Genomic DNA, 8,714 nt, shown 5'->3' with positions numbered 1-8,714 from the left:
CAGTTGTCATTGTTGTTTAGCTGGCCCGGGCTGTGTTCAAACCCGCCACCCTTGGTGTATGTGACTGGCACCGTAACCACTGTGCTATGGGTGCCAAGCCAGAAGGAAACTTTTTTTTTTTTTTTTGTAGTTTTTGGCTGGGGCTGGGTTTGAACCCACCACCTCCGGCATATGGGCACCCTACCCCTTTGATCCACAGGCACCACCCTGGAAGGAAACATTTTTTAATGAGGATTGGGAACTGCAATATTATCTTCTTTTTGCTAAAAATAAGATGATTTACTTGCTTTGTGATATTGCAATAACAACATTAAAGAAATTCAATGTTCAATAGCATCATAATACTCATAAGGACCACAAATATTTTAAATTAGAAGGAAAGGTGCAAAAATTGAAAAATGAAAAGCAAAAGGCAATTCTTTCAAGCTGCAATACAACCTGGATATAATGTCACTGAAGCACCTTATAAAGTATGTCATATGCTTAGGGGAAAAAGGGAAGCCAGCCATTCACTGATGTAGAAATTGTGAAAGAATGAATTGTCGAAGTTATAGGATGCTTAGACCTCATAATGTTTCAAAGTGCAAATCATTCCCTTTTTTAAGGATAACTATAACTGATCAGCAAGCAGCATGAATTAGCCTTCAACTTAACAGAACTTCATGCAATACTTCAAAAGCAAAATATGTATTATTTAATCACTTTGGACGAGTCAACTGATACTACTGATTTGGTTCAGGTTGAAACCTTAACCATCAAGCTGCCAGACAGTTACATGTTCAAGTTCCCAACCCCCTCAACCTGGAGGCCACCAACTACATGGCAGCTGGCACTGACTTCAAGAGCAAGTATGTGGCCTTTGACTGAAGCCAGCTGGCTCATGGTCCCCAAATAAAGACAGCTGCCTCTGCTCCCCTTGAAAAAACCAAAACCAAATATTTTTCCTTTTTGTAATTATTAAGTACATAGATTTTTTTTTTTTTTTTTTTGCAGTTTTTGGCCAAGGCTGAGTCTGAACCCACCACCTCTAGTATATGAGGCTGGCGCCCCACTCCTTGAGCCACAGGTGCCGCCCAGTACATAGTAGATTTTTACAAAATACTTCATTAGGGTCATAACAGATTTTCTTTGTTACAGAGAGATTTCTTTGTTTGGGCACTACTGAGATCAGAACATGAAGAATAGATATCTTCAACCATTAAGATAAATGTTGTGAATTAGGCCGGGGCCTGGTGGCTCATACCTGTAATCTCAGCACTCTGGGAGGACAAGGTGGGTAGACTGCTTGAGCTCAGGAGTTTAAGACCAGCCTGAGCAAGACCAAGACTTGGCTCTACTACAAAAATAGGGAAAAAAAATTAGTCTGACATTGTGGTGGGCACCTGTAGTCCCAGGTACTCAGGAGGCTGAGGCATGGGGATTGATTGAGCTCAAAAGTTTGAGGTTGCTGTGAGCTATGATGACACCACTTCACTCAACCCCAGGGTGACAAAGTGAGACTCTGTCTCAAAAAAAAGAAAAAGTCATGAAGTTTAACTGAATTTGGTAAAGTTACTGAGTGTATGTACAGATGGTGCACCTTCCATGACAGGAAAACATGAAGGGTTTATTGCATAGATAAGAAAAGTATTAACAGACCTAGGTGCTCTCACTTCTTTTCTTTATTTCTTCCATCAGCAAAATCTCTGTGATAAAGCTATTATTTTAAGTGATACTTTGCAACAAGTTATAGGTATTGTTAACTATAATACATCCATGGAAATGCAACATAGCATCCTCGGTTTCTTAACATGCTAGAATTGAATGATAAGGTATTCATGGTGGTAAGGATTTTCTGTATCATTCTAAAGTGTGTTAGTTATCACAGGGATAGGTGTTAGCCAAACTTTTATCTCTGAGCGAACAGAGAGTTAAAATTTTATGAGGAACATAATCAGCAATCTGAATTATTGAAAGAAAATTTCTATAGGAATGCAGTGCTTCTGTGTGATATCATGTCAAATCAAAACAACATGAATATTCTTTGCAAGGTAAAACTAAGTCTATATATGATATGTGACAAAAAAAATGCAAGCATTTTGAAAAATCTATTTTTGGTGGCACCTGTGGCTCAGTGAGTAGGGTGCCAGCCCCATATACCGAGGGTGTGGGTTCAAACCTGGCCCCAGCCAAACTGCAATAAAAAATAGCCAGGCGTTGTGGTGGGTGCCTGTGGTCCAGCTATTCAGCAGGCTGAGGCAAGAGAATCGCCTGAGCCCAGGAGTTGGAGCACAGCACTCTACCAAGTGAGACAAAATGAGACCCTGTCTCAAACAAACAAACAAAAAAAGAGATAACGCTATCTTCAAAAGAAATTTTGGTTGACCATTTTCCCCAGTTAGCAAAGGTCATTGATGAGCAAGATGCTATATGCAAATCATTTGGAGAATATACAGCTGTTATAAACCTATTAATTGGAGAATACAATGAAAGAGAATCATGACATCACACTTAAATTAGTATTTCAGCCTCACCTAACGATGTCACCAAGGCGCCTAAAGAAGTAGAAATGGAATTGATTGAGCTCTCAGTGGATGACATTTTAAAGTCATTGTTTGATACTAAGAAAGATCCAACTGAAATATGGAAAAATGCAGAATACCCAGGTCTTTAGCAACATGCCCTAACAATGCCTTCTTGCTTTTCAACCACTTATTGCTGTAATTCTACACTCTCCTACCTAACCCAATCAAGATGCCCTTAAGGTCACATGTGACTGATACCCATCTGGAGGATCAAGTGAAACTGTGAACCTCCATGCTGCAAACAAATATTCAAATAATTTCCAACAAAAAGCAGACATAGGCTCAGTGCCATGGCTCAAGCGGCTAAGGTGCCAGCCACATACACCTGAGCTGGCCAGTTTGAATCCTGCCCAGGCCCGCCAAACAACAATGACAGCTGCAACCCAAAAACAGCTAGGCATTGTGGCGGGCACCTATAGTCCCCCCCCCCAAAGAAAAACAACGCAGACATAACAAAGTCATCAAAAGGTTAGTTAATTTAAAAATTAGCAAATAGTTTTCTTTTCCTTGGGTACCATCTTCAGACACCTGGTGCAGTGGTCTTGAACATCCTCCTGCCTTAATCACAGCCTGTGATCTGGTCGCCACCAACCCGAATCTTAAACCTGAAGAGTGCCTCAGAGTTAGAGGTGAGGTGCCCACCCCACCCTCCCAAAGAGCTTTGTGCTGAACTTGGGTAAAGACAATAACAACCTGTGCCTGCATGTCAACCCCTGCTTCAATGCCCACGGGGACGCCAACAGCATCAGGTGCAACAGCAGGGCCTGTGGGGCCGGGGAGCTGACCATTGGGCTGACCAGCAGGAGTCTGTCTTTCCCTTCCGGCCTGGAAGTGTTGTGGAGATGTGCATCAGCTTTGAGCAGGCAGACCTGACCATCAAGCTGCCAGATGGTTACACATTCAAGTTCCCAACCCCCTCAACCTGGAGGCCATCAACTACACAGCAACTGGCACTGACTTCAAGATCAAGTGTGTGGGCGTGGCACCTATGGCTCAGTGAGTAAAGGCACTGGCCACACACACCAAGGGTGGCCCGGGCCTGCTAAACAATGACAACTACAACCAAAAATAGCCGGGTGTTGTGGCGGGCACCTATAGTCCCAGCTGCTTGAGAGGCTGAGGCAAGAGACTCGCTTAAGCCCCAGAGTTTGAGGTTGCTGTGAGCTGTGACGTCACAGCTCTCTACTACTGAGAGCGACATAGTGAGACCGTCTCAAAAAAAAAAAAGAAAAAAACAAGTGTGTGGCCTTTGAATGAAGCCAGCTGGCCCATGGTCTCCAAATAAAAGCAGCTGCCTCTGCTCCCCCTGTAAAAACCAAAAACAAAACCAAATATTTTTCTTTTTTGTAATTATTAAGTACATAGTAGTTAGATTTTTACAAATAATGTAAATTTTAAAATATATATAATTAAAGTTTCTTGAATGTGGTCTTCCAACATGAAAAGGTTCTTCAATCCTGTCCTAAACCCTACAAAAATGGTGAGCAACACTGCTTTAGAAACTTTTGCAGAACAATTTAAACTATCCCTAGCAACTAAAGGAAAGGTACAACACAGAGCTTTCCATTGACTATGCTGGTTTCAGCCCTGTTTGCTGTTCCATCCTTAATTTTATGAATGATGAGAGGAGTTAGTGTTCTTTGATTTAGCCAATCTTAAAAAAAAAATGTGGCCATTAAGTTGTAGTAACTCAATATTAAAAGTAATTTCCATAGAAATTTGTTCTGTTGTCAACAGCGGTAGCACTAACACTGCATTACTCAATTTCTGACAGCAAAATCAGCACCCCCCACAGTGGCGTCTTAGTTCATTCCACCCAGACGAACCTATTACAGCTCTGAAGAAACAAGTTATATTTATGATGATGACTTACAGTTAAATCTACCAACAGGTTCTCTTCCTCTCGAGCCTCTGTCCTATTCAAAATGCCATCTATTTTGAGAGAAGGCTAGTTATTTCTGTTGGGTGTCCAACAAGCTGCCAGACTGCTGCCTGAAATAAAACCACTCCTTCCTGGGGATCTTTCAAAGCATTCCTTCCTGGGGATCTTTAGAAGAGGGCCCCTGTGGCTCAACGGTGTAGGGCGCTGGCCCCATATGCTGGAGGTGGTGGGCTCAAACCCAGCCCCAGCCAAAAAAAAAAAAAAGATTTTAAAAAATACTAGAAGACAGTGCAGGGAAAACTCTTGAAGAAATTGGTCTGGGCGAGTATTTTATGAGGAGGACCCCCCCTGGGCAATTGAAGCAGCTTCAAAAATACACTACTGGGACCTGATCAAACTAAAAAGCTTATGCACAGCCAAGAACACAGTAAGTAAAGCACAGCCCTCAGACAGCCCTCAGAATGGGAGAAGATATTTGCAGGTTATGTCTCTGACAAAGGTTTAATAACCAGAATCCACAGAGAACTCAAACGTACAAGCAAGAAAAGAACAAGGGATCCCATCACAGGCTGGGCAAGGGACTTGAAGAGAAACTTCTCTGAAGAAGACAGGTGCACGGCCTATAGACATATGAAAAAATGCTCATCATCCTTAATCATCAGAGAAATGCAAATCAAAACTACTTTGAGATATCATCTAACTCCAGTAAGATTAGCCCATATCACAAAATCCTAAGACCAGGGATGTTGGCATGGATGTGGAGAAAAGGGAACACTTCTACACTGCTGGTGGGAATGCAAATTAATACATTCCTTTTGGAAAGATGTTTAGAGAACACTTAGAGATCTAAAAATAGATCTGCCATTCAATCCTATAATTCCTCTATTAGGTATATACCCAGAAGACCAAAAATCACATTATAACAGAGATATTTGTACCAGAATGTTTAATGCAGCCCAATTCATAATTGCTGAGTCATGGAAAAAGCCCAAGTGCCCATCGATCCACGAATGGGTTAATAAATTGTGGTATATGTACACCATGGAATATTATGCAGCCTTAAAGACAGATGGAGACTTTACCTCTTTCATGTTTACATGGATGGAGCTGGAACATATTCTTCTTAGTAAAGTATCTCAAGAATGGAGGAAAAAGTATTCAATGTACTCAGCCCTACTATGAAACTAATTTATGGTTTTCATATGAAAGCTATAACCCAGTTATAACCTAAGAATATGGGGGAGAGTGAGGGGAGGGAGGGGGTTAGATGGGTGGAGGGAGGGTGATTGGTGGGATTACACCTATGGTGCATCTTACAAGGGTACATGTGAAACTTAGTAAATGTAGAATATAAATGTCTTAACACAATAACTAAGAAAATGCCAGGAAGGCTATGTTAACCAGTATGATGAAAATGTGTCAAATGGTCTATAAAACCAGTGTATGGTGCCCCATGATCGCATTAATGTACACAGCTATGATTTAATTAAAAAAAAAAAAAGTGTGACTGGGGCAGGTAGTTGGACAACTCAGGGCCTTAGCATCTGCATCCTGAAAGTGGGAATAATGATGCCAGCCTGCCCAAATCTAGGAAAACAACCAGAAAGCCACAAAATGTCACTATTATAATGAATTGAAAGCTTCAGTATTTTCTGCAAGTAAGTTTATTAGTAATGAGTACCTTCACACAGGCTGTTCCCTCAGCTATTTGTTCAACTTCTGCACACTCTTGGCCTAACTTGGACCCAAGCTACAGGTCTCTGCACAGAGTTCCTTCCTCAGAGAGTCCTTCCTTGACGCTCCTGGAACCCCTTCAAGATCAACTTCTACTTATAATCTTTCACTACACACTTAAATGGACTTCCATTCCTAATACTCCTCACCATCTGTGTGTACACATTTATTTCTGTGATTATTTGTAAAATGTCTGTCCCTGCTGGAATGGAGGTGCCACAGGGTCCAGCCCTCATACCATCACAGCCATAGCCCTGGAGTCCAGCACAGACCTGACGCTCAGTAGGTGTTCCACAAATATGTGTGAAGAGTGAATAATCATGTCTACCCCTTCTAAGTCTCACAACTTTCAAATTTGAAAGGGAAATCATGGATTTATTTTCTCTTTCTAATATCCCCCAGAGATGCTTTTTTTCCTTAAAAAAAATATCGAGGGGGTGGCGCATATGGCTCAGTGAGTAAGGCACTGGCTCCATATACCGAGGAGATGGAGGGTTCAAACCCAACCCTGGACAAACTGCAACAACAAAAAAATAGCCGGGTGTTATGGTGGGCACTTGTAGTCCCAGCTACTTGGGAGGCTGAGGCAAGTGAATCGCCTAAGCCCAAGAGCTGGAGGTTGCTGTGAGCTGTGACGCTATAGCACTCTACCATGGTCGATAAAGTGAGACCCTGTCTCTAAAAAAAAAAAAAAAAAATTGGGTGGCGCCTGTGGCTCAAAGGAGTAGGGCGCCGGCCCCATATGCCAAGGTGGCAGGTTCAAACCCAGCCCCAGCCAAAAACTGCAAAAGAAAAAAAAAATTGAGGAAAGCAAGTTTTACTTCTGTTCATATATTGCTGCATCTTCCCATGAAACTTTGAGAGACTTAATCAGTGGGAAAGTGATACTCAAGAAACTATTCTCCATATAATAATTTGCAGTTGGGGCTGGGTATCCAGACTCTCCTCTCCTGAATGACACTACAGTGACCTGCCTCCTGACAACCTCGTCCCTTTCCCTGGGCCTCCAGAGGAACCCACCTGTGCATGGCTCTCCTGAGCACCTCTTCCTGTTTTTTTTCAAGAGATAGGGTCTCATTCTGTCACCCATGCTGGAGAGCCGTGGCCTTATCATAGCTTACTGCAACCTTGAACTCCTGGGTTCAAGCCTTAGCCTCCCGAGTAGCTGGGACTACAGGATCACATCACTATGCCCACCTAATTTTTTTATAATTTGTAGAGACAGGAATCTCACTATTTTTTCAGGTCTTGAACTCCTGGCCTTAAGCAATCCTCCTGCCTCAGCCTCACCAAATGCTGGGAATATAAGTGTAAGCTGCCGCACCTTACCCTCTTCTTGTTCTTGAATCTTGCTGGTCCTCCATTTCTTCTCTATTCCCTGTTAAAGCTCCCCCGTCTTAGACGTGCTGTATTCCTTACAGGAATGAATGTAGCACCTGTGCAAATTTAAAATATGATAATCAAATTCATTTTCATGTGATGTTATCCTTTGGGAATATCATGGACATTCGTTCAATCGTTATTTACAAATAAGTGATCGATCTGTGTACAATGTGATGTTGCAGGTTCAAGAAAATGCAAATGTAACCACATCAGACCAAGATGGTGAGCCTTTTATGTAACGCATTTGTGAGTTGTTTTTCAGTTGCACAGACCCCCAGGTTGAAGGTCAAGTAACCCAAACATGCCCAGATGAACTGAGTGTGCAACCATAGGTGGAACCTAAGTGCTAAACCCAGGAGCAGGGACTGAATTAAGAAGCACACATACTGCTTAGCAGTATCCAGGATCCAATCAGATTGATCCCTGGCATCACTCCTCAGCAGGATCCATTCAGATCATGCCTCTCAGCCTCACCTCCTTGCAAGATCCAATCAGATCATGCCTCATAAAGCAAGCCCTATGCTTATAAAACTGAACCCAGCCCTCACCTTGGAAAATCAGATCTGAGCATTTTCTCTGTCTCCTTGACAGTCTACTCACAATAAAGCTTCCTCTTTTCTCAATAGCTGGTGCCATGGTATTGGGTTCTAAGTGCATTAGGCAACGAGCCCATTGATTGCTTGGTTACCTTAAGACTTATAAACATGTGGTTTTGGTTGATTTCCATTTCCAAAAAAATAGCAGAATATGTTGAACAACTTTCCATAACAAAATGGAAAATTTATATAGCTAAAATATTATAGTTGAAAATAAGGGAAACCCTTGGAGGTCAAAAACCAAAGACACAGCTAAAAATCTGAGGGTAATAAAATGGTACCTTGGGTTCCCTCTTGTGAGCTGCACCTGTTTGAGTGACAAGGGATTTGTGTTTAAGGGCCTCACAGGGCCAGTAAGACAATGCTTAAGTATTACGTATTGACCTAAGTATAGACTTCTAAAAAACTGAGTTAGAATTGATTACCAACACAAAGCTGGGGTTTTCAAAGGGATATGTGCTAATTCAAAAAGTGGACTAGAAAATCACACCTATTGGCCAAGAAAGATGAAAAGGAAGCTTGTCTGCCTAGGACAGGACATCGGGAAGACATCTG

General features: G+C 42.0%; 1 pseudogene; it reads left to right on the top strand.

The window, feature by feature from the left end:
• The first annotated feature begins 685 nt into the window (after nt 1–685).
• LOC128597219 (galectin-1-like) lies at nt 686–3,564 on the top strand (annotated as a pseudogene).
• The last annotated feature ends 5,150 nt before the right edge of the window (nt 3,565–8,714 follow it).

This window comes from Nycticebus coucang, chromosome 2 (genome assembly GCF_027406575.1).
Source record: "Nycticebus coucang isolate mNycCou1 chromosome 2, mNycCou1.pri, whole genome shotgun sequence".
Classification (NCBI taxonomy): domain Eukaryota; kingdom Metazoa; phylum Chordata; class Mammalia; order Primates; family Lorisidae; genus Nycticebus; species Nycticebus coucang.
This window is presented reverse-complemented; position numbering and strand designations above follow the sequence as displayed.